A 10383-nucleotide genomic window follows, 5' to 3' on the forward strand; every position below is an offset into this window, starting at 1 on the left:
GGAATTGTGGGGATGGTGAACATTATTTGTGCGTCAGGTAGCTATGGGGTGTCACATGGTTTTGATCCCAAAGGAAGATGGACAGTGTGGTTTAAAGTGAATCATACTTTTGGAAGGCTCAAAAATGGCAAAATGTTGTTATGTAGGTTTTATTCAAATAAGCTTTAATAAATTAAGATAGAGTCATGACCAGTGAAAGAAATGAGGAAAGTCAAAACATGGTCATCACTTACTTTCATTTGGAAAGAAGAGTCTTGTAGTCCTGACCCAAAGACACCAGAGGTTTACCTACTACTTTAGTTTGTTGTTGTTGTTGTTGTTGAAGTTGAAGCCAACCCAAAGGCACTTCAGTAGATGAAGCTGGTGGTGTGCTTCCGGAAAGGCATCGCAGGGAAACCCTCTGGAGGCACTCTTCTTGCGTCCATGGGGGCCCCATCACTCAGAATGAACTTGCAAGCAGTCCATGAACAAACACAGCATTCTCATGTTAGATCAGAGAGGTTCTAAATTCAAAGATCAACGATTTCCCTGTCAGTAAGAAGTTGTTGAAACTCAAGTATCATTTTAAAATTCATAGCTTTTACCTCATGCATATGATATTTCCAGGAGTGGTATATTATTAAATGGTTGAAATCACTGAGGTAACTAGTTTATTGTGCCCACCTGGCCAATAAACACATGTGGGATTAATTGAAGGGCAGAGAGATAAATGGCTCAGTGATCCTCGCCTTTCTAATACTCGGGTCTTTTGCTTTGTGATGGTCGGACCAGGGTGCAGTTGCCTTAGCCAGTTCCCTGCTTCAGCTTGTAAGGCTGACTTCCTGCAAGACATCCCATAGAGAAGCCACATGAGCCTACCCCAATGCAGCCCTGGGTGCTGGAGCAGCTGCTAGAGCTGAGATGCTTACACATTCACTGACTTGGCTTTCTTCCTGCAGTTGGCATCATTGCGTGTGTTTTGTGAGATGGAGGAGAACTGTGTGAACTGGTGTTGGACATATGGGTTAATGGGTTAATGTTGGACTTCTGGGCTTGGGCAGCACTGGGTTGGGATGTTTTCTTGGTGCACACTTCCCCTTTATATAAAACTCCCTCTTATACATCAGTTTCTGTGGATTTATTTCTCTAAAGAACCTGGACCAATACAGTCACCATCCATGAATTCCCAGACTTTCTTTCAAGTGTTCCTCTGTTGACCTCCTTTCCAGTCGCCCCTCCCCCCCGCCCAAGCCCCTAGGAGCATCACACATGTTGTCTCCTTAATACTACCCTCACCCCTCTTCGCCTCCCACTCATGATTTGTCTTCCTGATACACCTTTTTTTTCCCCTCCTGATACACCTTTTATAGGTTCAGAGTTCTTAAACTTGCCCCAGCTGAAGATTTCTGAAATATCATCGATTCTTTCCTAGTTTCCCTCACAACCTTTTATAGTTCTACCGGTGCCACAGTGGTTCAGTGCTTGGCTGCTAATGAAAAGAGGGGCATTGTGAGCCCACCAGCTGACGCACAGGAAAACGAAGTGGCCATTTGTTTCCATAAAGATTACAGCCTTGCAAACCCTCTGGGGCAGTTCTCCTTTGTTCTATAAGGTGGCGATGAAACAAAATTGAGTCAGTGACCACTGGTTTGGCTGTTGGTTTTCACTCACTGCCTCTGTCACTTTGCCAAACCCTTTCATTCTTCTTGGCTCTCCATGCTTCCTGATGCATGCTGACAGGGAGATTCCAGCTCATAGTCAGCCGAGACGACAGAGTAGCACTACCACCATATGGTTTCAGGATTATTATCTTTCTTCTTATTACTAAAAGATCCTTTTAGTGGGGACTCTTACAGCTCGTACAACAACCCATAAACCAATTGCATGACACATTTCTGTATATATATTGCCATTATTATTTTCTAAGTATTTACTTTCTATTGAGCCCTTAGTATCAGCTCCTCTCTTTTCCCTTCCTCCCACCCTCATGACCCCTTGATAAATTATAAATTAATATTATATTCATACCTTACCCCATTCGCAGTCTCCCTTACCCCACAGTTACTGTTGTTCGTCCCAATGGCAAGGTGTGTGTTGTTGTTTGTCCATCATTGCGATCGGTTACCCCTTCATACCTTCCTCTCCCACCTTCCACTTTCCCTTCTGGTATTGCTACTCCCATGCCTGTTCCTGGATTCTATGCATTGTGAGCTCTTTATCTCTTAACTTTACCTGTGAACATGCTCCAGTATAGTCTACATGGAAAGGCAGGACTGGGGTCATGATAGTGGGGGGTGAGGATGCCTCAAGGAACCAGTAGAATATTGTGTTTCACCAATGCTATACTGTGCCCTGGTTGACTCATCCCTTCCTTGTGACGCTTCATTGAGGGGATGTCCCATTGTCTACAGATGAGTTTGGGGTTTCGGCGCCAACCCCCCTTGTTCTCAACCATATGGTTTGTGGTTGTTTCTTTTGAGTCTTGTGATGTCTGTTAACAGATTCCGCTGACAGCTCATGTTCACACAGGCTATTCCATGTGGGCTTGTAGCTTCTCTGTTCGATGACTGTTTGCTAAATGTCAAGCTTTTTAGATGCCAGATGCTATATCTATTGATAACTGGGCACCACCCACTTTCTTGACCACATTTGCTTATGCACTCATTTTGTCATCAGTGATTCTTCTGGGAGGGTGAGCATCACAGAATGTCAGGTTGTTAGAACAAAGTGTTCTTGCTTTGAGGGAGGGCTTGAGCAGAGACCCAAAGTCCACCCATTTCCTCAGTGTATTGCCATATAAATATATGTACATGGGTCAATACTTCTATTTGTATAGGAGCAGATTGCCGGGCCTTTTCCCCCTGGAGCTTCAGGGAGATTTGACAGACTTTTCCGTAGGAGCCAATTAATTGGCTCAAGTTCAGAACGAACTTCATGTTCACCCTACAGCCCTGACCTCGCCCCTCAGGCCTCTTTGTCGTCCTCAAGGGCATCGGAAAGGAAGCAATTTTAGTCCCTAGGATGCCTAACTGGCATTTTAATGTGGTGTCAGTTGAAGAGTAGTGTTTTTCTGGGAATCCTTAGAAAGATAGAATCAGTACTTCAACCATGTATAGACCAGGTGGGGGATATGCTGAGATGGATAGCTTTCTATTCTGCTATTTCTATTTAATATGAGTTCTATCATTTTGTAGCAGTATGTTTAAACTTGTCTTCATATTTTCCTTTCATAAATTAGATTCGTCAGATATTCACCAGTAAACTTCTGAGCACAGAGGGGCTACTTTTCAGAGTTTGGCCCATAGCATGTCCCCCTGAAAATGCTTTTAGATTAGCTAACTGATATAAGGTATACACTTGAAAGTGCCAATTATCCTGCTACCCAAAACCCATGTGTTCCTTGAAAACATTAATTGTAGCTTTTTATTCCACAAAAAACATATTTTGATGTCATAAACTTAATAGAAAAGAGAAAGTATAATATTTCTTATTTTTCTTTCGGGTCCAATATAATCTGTCGACCAATAAAGAAAATTGGATGTATATGCTGTCATCTATCAGAACCACACTATGGTAACTTTGAAATGCCCTATTGACATAGTGAATCAAGTGTTGGGCTTTTAACCACAAGGCCAGCCGTTCTAAACCACTGGCCACTCTGGGGGAGAAAGATGAGGCTTTCTTTCCCCATAAAGATTTGCAGTCTTGGAAACCTACAAGGACAGTTCTACCCTATTCTATGGGGTTACCATGGGTCAAAATTGAAATTCAGTGGTAATTATATATATATATATATATTACATACAGGTGTGTGTGTGTCTGTCTGTGTGTGTGTGTGTGTGTGTAAGGAAAGGGAGAGAGAAATTAGGCAAGTAATAGACTATTCCTAGGTTTCATATCTATAATGGTGATTCCCTCTTCTTTCCAAAGATCGCAATTGTAAAGTATTATAAAAAGAGTATACAAAAACCTCTCCAACTCTGAAATGCAATTTCTTATGAAATAGGTTTGAGAGATTCTGAAGAACAAAAACAAGGATGTTTTACTTTGAGTTCTTGGGCTGAAACTAGCACTAGAACAAACTTCAAAGTGGTGACCTTTGCAGAGAAATTTATTGTGCCCAGATGAAGATAGATGGTGTGACAATAAATAAGGCAAGTGGCTGGAAACTCTGAACTCAGATGTCCTGATGGCTCTTGAGAAGCAAAGGAAGCAACTCAGTGCTCCGTAACTGAGAACAAAGGACAGAGGCTGATGAAATGCAGTGTCTCCACAAAGGCATGTCTGTGTAGGAAGCATTGGTTTGCCTTTCTAACATTTTGAAATACATTTGCATCATTACTTCAGGGCCATGTAAAGGTCTATAGAATTCCAATAGAAAAATCAATGAGCAGTATAGGATAATGCTAAGGTCACATTAAAAGGGTCACAGAATGGCTAAATAATTCCCAGGGAGATGTCTTGTGATTTTCAACAGGAATACTCAATAGAGGAGCGATTAGGTGGAATTAAAATGATCAGCAATACCTCAGATTTGTTTGTGCGTAGAATTTTAATCAACATTCTTAGAATACCAAAGAAATTATCTAAATTGCATGGCAATGTAAAGATGTAACACAGAATGCATCCCAAAACAAGTGATAAATATTACTAATGTGGGTGCTTTATATTGTCTTACTCATTGATTAAGTCTGTGATGTGGACGTTTGCATCTCATTTTACAGGTTAATATATTAATCCTAGGAGAGGTTAAATAAGGTTAAAATTAATAAGAGACAGACCTAGAATTTGAACCAATTTGTGTTTGTGTAAGATTCTCAAATTCCTGGGGTGAAGACTGTGTAGTATGGTAGAGACCAGATCAAAACCAGGGATGCACATGGTAGACAACAGTAGAGGAGGTGGGGAAAGGAAAATAAAAGGATGAATAAAAGGAAGAAAAGGGTAGTGGGGGCATGGGGCACTAATCCACCCAAGGGGAGGGTATTGTTTATATCTCCACAGGGAAAGTGGGACCAGACTTCAACCCAGTGCCACAAGGTGTGAATGCAATATCCCGGCGTGGAGTAGGGTACCAGTGGAGAGGTCTGGGAGGCTGGCCCCAACACCAAAAATTAAGTGGATTCCTGCCCCTCCCCAGAAAAGAATTTGTTTCAAAGGATGACATTAATTCTGCAGCTCCGGGAGATGGACATATCTGATCAGAGCACACGGGAACAGATGAAGGGGCAGGGGGAGACAGTGGAACACGGCGTGGCCCACGAGGCTGTGAGGATGATGTTCCTGAGTAGAGCAGCCAGTCCACAGAGAGAACAACATGGCTGGCCCTACTATGAGACATGATGCCCCTCAGTGACTAAGGGCGATACAGGGGACAGCACCGGAGACACAGTGTGGGAATTGCACCTGACCTGATCCCACCACACCGAGGCAAAGCACTGGGGGAATGCGGCGGAACAGCAAGGGAATGGAGTGGCAAGGTCCCCAGGGAATGCTGAAAGTGGACTTTGGGGCCAGGGCGTGGTGCCCCAACAGACTGGACTGGAAAATGCTCCTAAGAGCCAGCAAACAATCCTTGAACAAACTACAAGCCTTTCTTTTGTGAAAAAAAAAAAGATTCTCAAATTCACTGTATATTTGAAGTTTTAATAATTATTCAAATAATATATTAGGCAGAGCAGAATTTCCCCAAATCATATGTCCACTAAAATATGCTTTCTATAAAATGTTTTTTTTAAATTATCAAGACACTAATATTCTCTCTAGAACACACTTTAGAAATGCTGTATTGGAGAGATGAATAACTTGCTAGGGATATAGACCTTACTGAATTGGAAAGAACTACGAAGATATTTGATATAATGTATGAAATGGCCAGGTATCAGCACGCTGACCATAGTACAAGCTTTGCTGTTATGGGTTCAAAAATTGCAAAGATCCACTTGACCTTCTAAAATCAGACATATGCACAGTTATCTGGCCACAAGGTAACCCTGAAGGGATTATCTCCCAAGTGAACAAAGCCACAGATAAAGCCGCTTGAATGAATCAAGGAAGAGAAATTAAGGGTGACATCTTACTTTTCCAAAGATGCTCAGATCTAAGTTAGAGTCTCCTATCACTTTCTTCAAAACTAAGTATTTCCAAAAGAATGCAGTTATACAAACTATGAATGATCCCTTACAGGTAAGCTAGATGAGCCAATGTGTGGTAGGCAGGGTTCTCTAGAGAAACAAAACCAGGACATTTATGATTATAAATATGTATACATACATACATACGTGTGTGTGGATAGGTTTATAGAGTGAAGGTAGGTTTATCGAGCGAGAAGGAATGTAACAGCTAATCAATCCACCCAGCAGTACAGAGGGCTCAGTTCAATTCACTTTTGTGGAACAGTTAATACACAAAAAGTCTGCCAAGTGAAAGGTCAAGGAAGCAGACATCAGAGTCTTCCCTTAGGCAAGGCAGGTAGAGTCTGCCAGCAGGCAGCAGGCAGCAGGGTGGGTCAGCAACCGTCTGTAACTCGGGAGCTTACTGAAGCTGGCCCTGATGGGATCTTGGACTCAGGCACGGGGACAGGATCCACCAGCCTCCAGTTCAAGCAATGTATGCACTAGCAGCATGGTGAAGCAGGTCTCCAAGGAGCCTCAAGCTCTAGCGACATGATCCACAGGTAGTGCAGCACACAGGTTGAGGCAGAGAACTAACTAAAGTATCAACACGCTGGTCCAATCACCAGGGAGCAAGAGGGAGATAGGATGCCAGCTGTCTTTATTTATTTTGGTCGTCTTCCAATCAAGCTTCAATCTGATTTGACTCCTCCCACATGTTCCCATTGCCCTATTTGGCACAATAAACCTATCACACAATGGACGTGTCTTTTTCCCCTCTAAATTTATGAGTTTGGGACACCAAAAGAATTCTGTAGAGACAACTTGAGACAGCCATTTAGACATAGTCACTTTGAAATAGCTGTGTGTGTGTGTGTGTGTGTGTTTCATTCCAACTCATAGCAACCCTAAGGAACAGAGTAGAACTGCCCCTATGGGTGAAATAACGATTTTAACATAATCTTTAAAAATTCAGTGTAAGCTTCCAAAATTACTAAATAACATGAGATCAGACAGACCTCTTTCTCCCTTTGTTTTAGAGTTAGCTCTACCTCATTTCTGATCCCAAGAATGAACTAAGGGTTCATTCAGACACAGCAGTGTGTCCCTGTGGAGAAGTTCTGACTCAAGGCAACTCCATTCACAACAGAATGAAATGGTGCCAAGTTCTGCACTGTCTTCATGATGGCTTGTCTGCTGATGTCCATCGTTATGACGACTGTGTATTTTGAATGCTTGGTAACAAGGTGGTCCCACCTTCCAATATTATCGGACAACAGTTGTGATACATAAGACTTTCTTTGGCGAATTTACAAAACGTGGCTTCCAGGCTTTTCTTTTAGTCTGAAATATGTCCAGGCACCAAAGCCTAAGAGTGACTCCTGGTAGTTGAAATATTGGTGGCATAGCTTCTAGTTTCAGCAACACACAGCTGCTACCATCTGACAAAGTGACAGGTAAAGGTTTAGGTAAGATTTTGTGGTCAACACGATTGATATTTCAAAACAGTAACTTTATATTTTAACACAGCATCCTGAAAATGTCCTTCAAGTAAAAAATTATTAAAAAGATTACAAGTCAAATTAGCTAAGATGCTTTGCCTTACTTTCAGATAATTACTGTCTTTTTATTTTATGGTCCATTAACCTAGCCCAGTGCTTGGCACTAAGTAAGTGCAATCAGGAAAACCATTGCCAGACATAGTAAAAGGACACAGTAGCCTTGCAATCTACAATGAATATAGACCTTCCGTCATGGACAGGAAGCAGAGCTCTGGGAGCTCAACTCTAATCTTTGGAAGTACACTTTCTTCACCTCTTCTCTCACCACTGCCCTGGTTGATGAGGACCCCATATGCGGCAGTACCTTAATCCACTGCCAACTTGAGGAAGCCGTGGAGTCTAGTCTGCCAATCAGGTTGCAGCTTGATGACCTCATTTTTAGACACGACAGAGATAAATAGCTCACTGGAAGCCAGACGCATGTTCTCTGCTTGGCATTCCTGCTGACAAGCCACATGAAGGTACGCTGATGGAACCAGAACCCTGAAGCTGGAGGAGCCACGTGAAGATCCACAACAGTGCTGAGATGCTTCTGCCACCACTGGATCCACTGGACTTTCTACCCACTGGCCTGTGATCTTCCTGCTTTTGGTATCACTGCATGTATTGAATGAGTCTGAAGAGGAATTTATACAATGATATTGGACATATGGGCTCATATAAGACTTATGGGACTTGCTCTGGACTGGGCTTGGATGTTTTCTTATCATACAATTATTCTTGGATGTTTTCTTAACATACAATTATTCTTTATATAAAGCTCTTGCTTATACACATATGAGTCTCCCTAGATTTGTTTGTCTAGTCTACCCAGACAAACACCACAGCTATAATCCCCAGCAAACCGTTAGGTAAGTAGCTCTGGTGGTGTAGTGGGTTATGTATTGGGCTGCTAATCACAAGTTTGGCAGTTTGACTCCATCAGCCACTCCTCATGAGAAAGATGAGGCTTTCTGCTTCAGTAAAGCATTGCAGTCTTGGAAATCTGCAGGGGAAATGCTGCTCTGTCCTGTAGGGTGACTGTGAGTCAGAATAGGTCCAGTGACGATGAGTGAATAGTCTGTGTCCCAGTGATAGGGGCATAACAGAATATAATAAGCTTAATATAAAGACTATAGATATTTTCATGATAGTAAAATAATTTTTCAGAAGCTTCCTAATGCTAAATAAACTAGAGTTATAATAACCATCCAAAAGGTAGCCTTAGTGGTACATATTAGGCTTGTTCATTATAACCCATTAGAAACCCAGTATCTACCGTCAATTGTACTGGAACCTTCAACCCTCTGTCAGAGACCTAAGGAGAAGCAATGGGTGGAAAATACCAGAGTTGTAGGAAGTAGTTGAGCAGCTTCTACCTAGGATTTCTTTGGGCACTACAAACCATATGCAAGTATATTATCAGAATTTTATATTTTCCCTTTGACTGTAAGTGTACATCAAGCCTAAACTAATAGTCATTTTCCTCATCGATGGAATACTTATTAGAAGTCTGTCACATTCCAATTTGCTCTGCAGAATTCTAATGTGTCACACAATTTTAGGGGATGTCCTGAGGGAAAATGAAGATCTCTTTTATAAATACAATGGAACATGATGCACCTGTCAAAGGGATACAGTATGCAGTGTTTCCCAAAAATATGGAACCACAGGACCACTATGTAATTAAGAATCTTGCTTAAAGAAGTAAAAACCTTTGAGAAACACCACTTGAACAGATGTCTACCACCCTTCTGATCTATGACAATAGGCAACATAGCCTCATACTATACTCATCTAAATCTTGTTCAAAACAAACTTCCTCAATGATGTTATCTACAATTAACTCTACTGGTCGCTGGTCATAATCAGACACCTTTGCTTTTTAATATATTTGTATACTACTAGATATTCATGTTTTTATTTTCTTATATATCCAGTTAGATATAGATGATTTTAAATTTTGTTTCCCCAAAGAGGTTGTGCATTTTGAAAGGTCACAAATATTGTTTTAGTTTACAAGCCCCTGAAAGAATATACTATGCCCTTGTCATGTGGCTGATTCACAAATATCCTTGAGTGAAAGGACAAAGCCTAGCCAAAGACAATGAATTCAACCTGGAGTTCAAATGCTCAGGAAAGCTGACTCCTGTCCTGCCTGTAGCATTACCTGAGAGTTTCTACCACCATGTAGCTATCAATTAATGGCTCTCCTAAGGAACACACTACCCTCAGGTTGGTAGATTCTAAACTTGAGGATGTTTAGACAACATTTAAGATACTTGGTGGGTAGAAAATAGTTGGTAAAGTTAATTCAACAAAAACTGCTAATAAATAACTTATGAGAAGTTTTTTTTTTCTTCTGTCTCCTACACTTGATAATTTTGAGGAAATTCTTTGCTTCTGGTAAGAGTTTCTATAATCTGGTGTACAATAAGATGATATTTTTATAAGTCAAGAAATATTTTAATGAATTCTTACAGATTGTTTCTTTTTCATTTAGAAAATATTTTTAAGTAATTGTTGTACTTTATCTTATAATTTTTCAATCCTTTATAAATATTTTTATTCTTTTCCTTCATGAGTATTTTATATCTTAAAAGTCTTGACTTTGAAATACACCCTAATTGCCTTTTGTATATAACAAATCAAATCCTATTCCCAAATGGAACTACATCTAAAGGTATAGAGGTTAGAATTCCAAAATATATTTTAGGGGTACACAATTCAAAATGTATTTGAAAACATGA

This window comes from Tenrec ecaudatus, chromosome 15, assembly GCF_050624435.1.
Source record: "Tenrec ecaudatus isolate mTenEca1 chromosome 15, mTenEca1.hap1, whole genome shotgun sequence".
Lineage (NCBI taxonomy): Eukaryota > Metazoa > Chordata > Mammalia > Afrosoricida > Tenrecidae > Tenrec > Tenrec ecaudatus.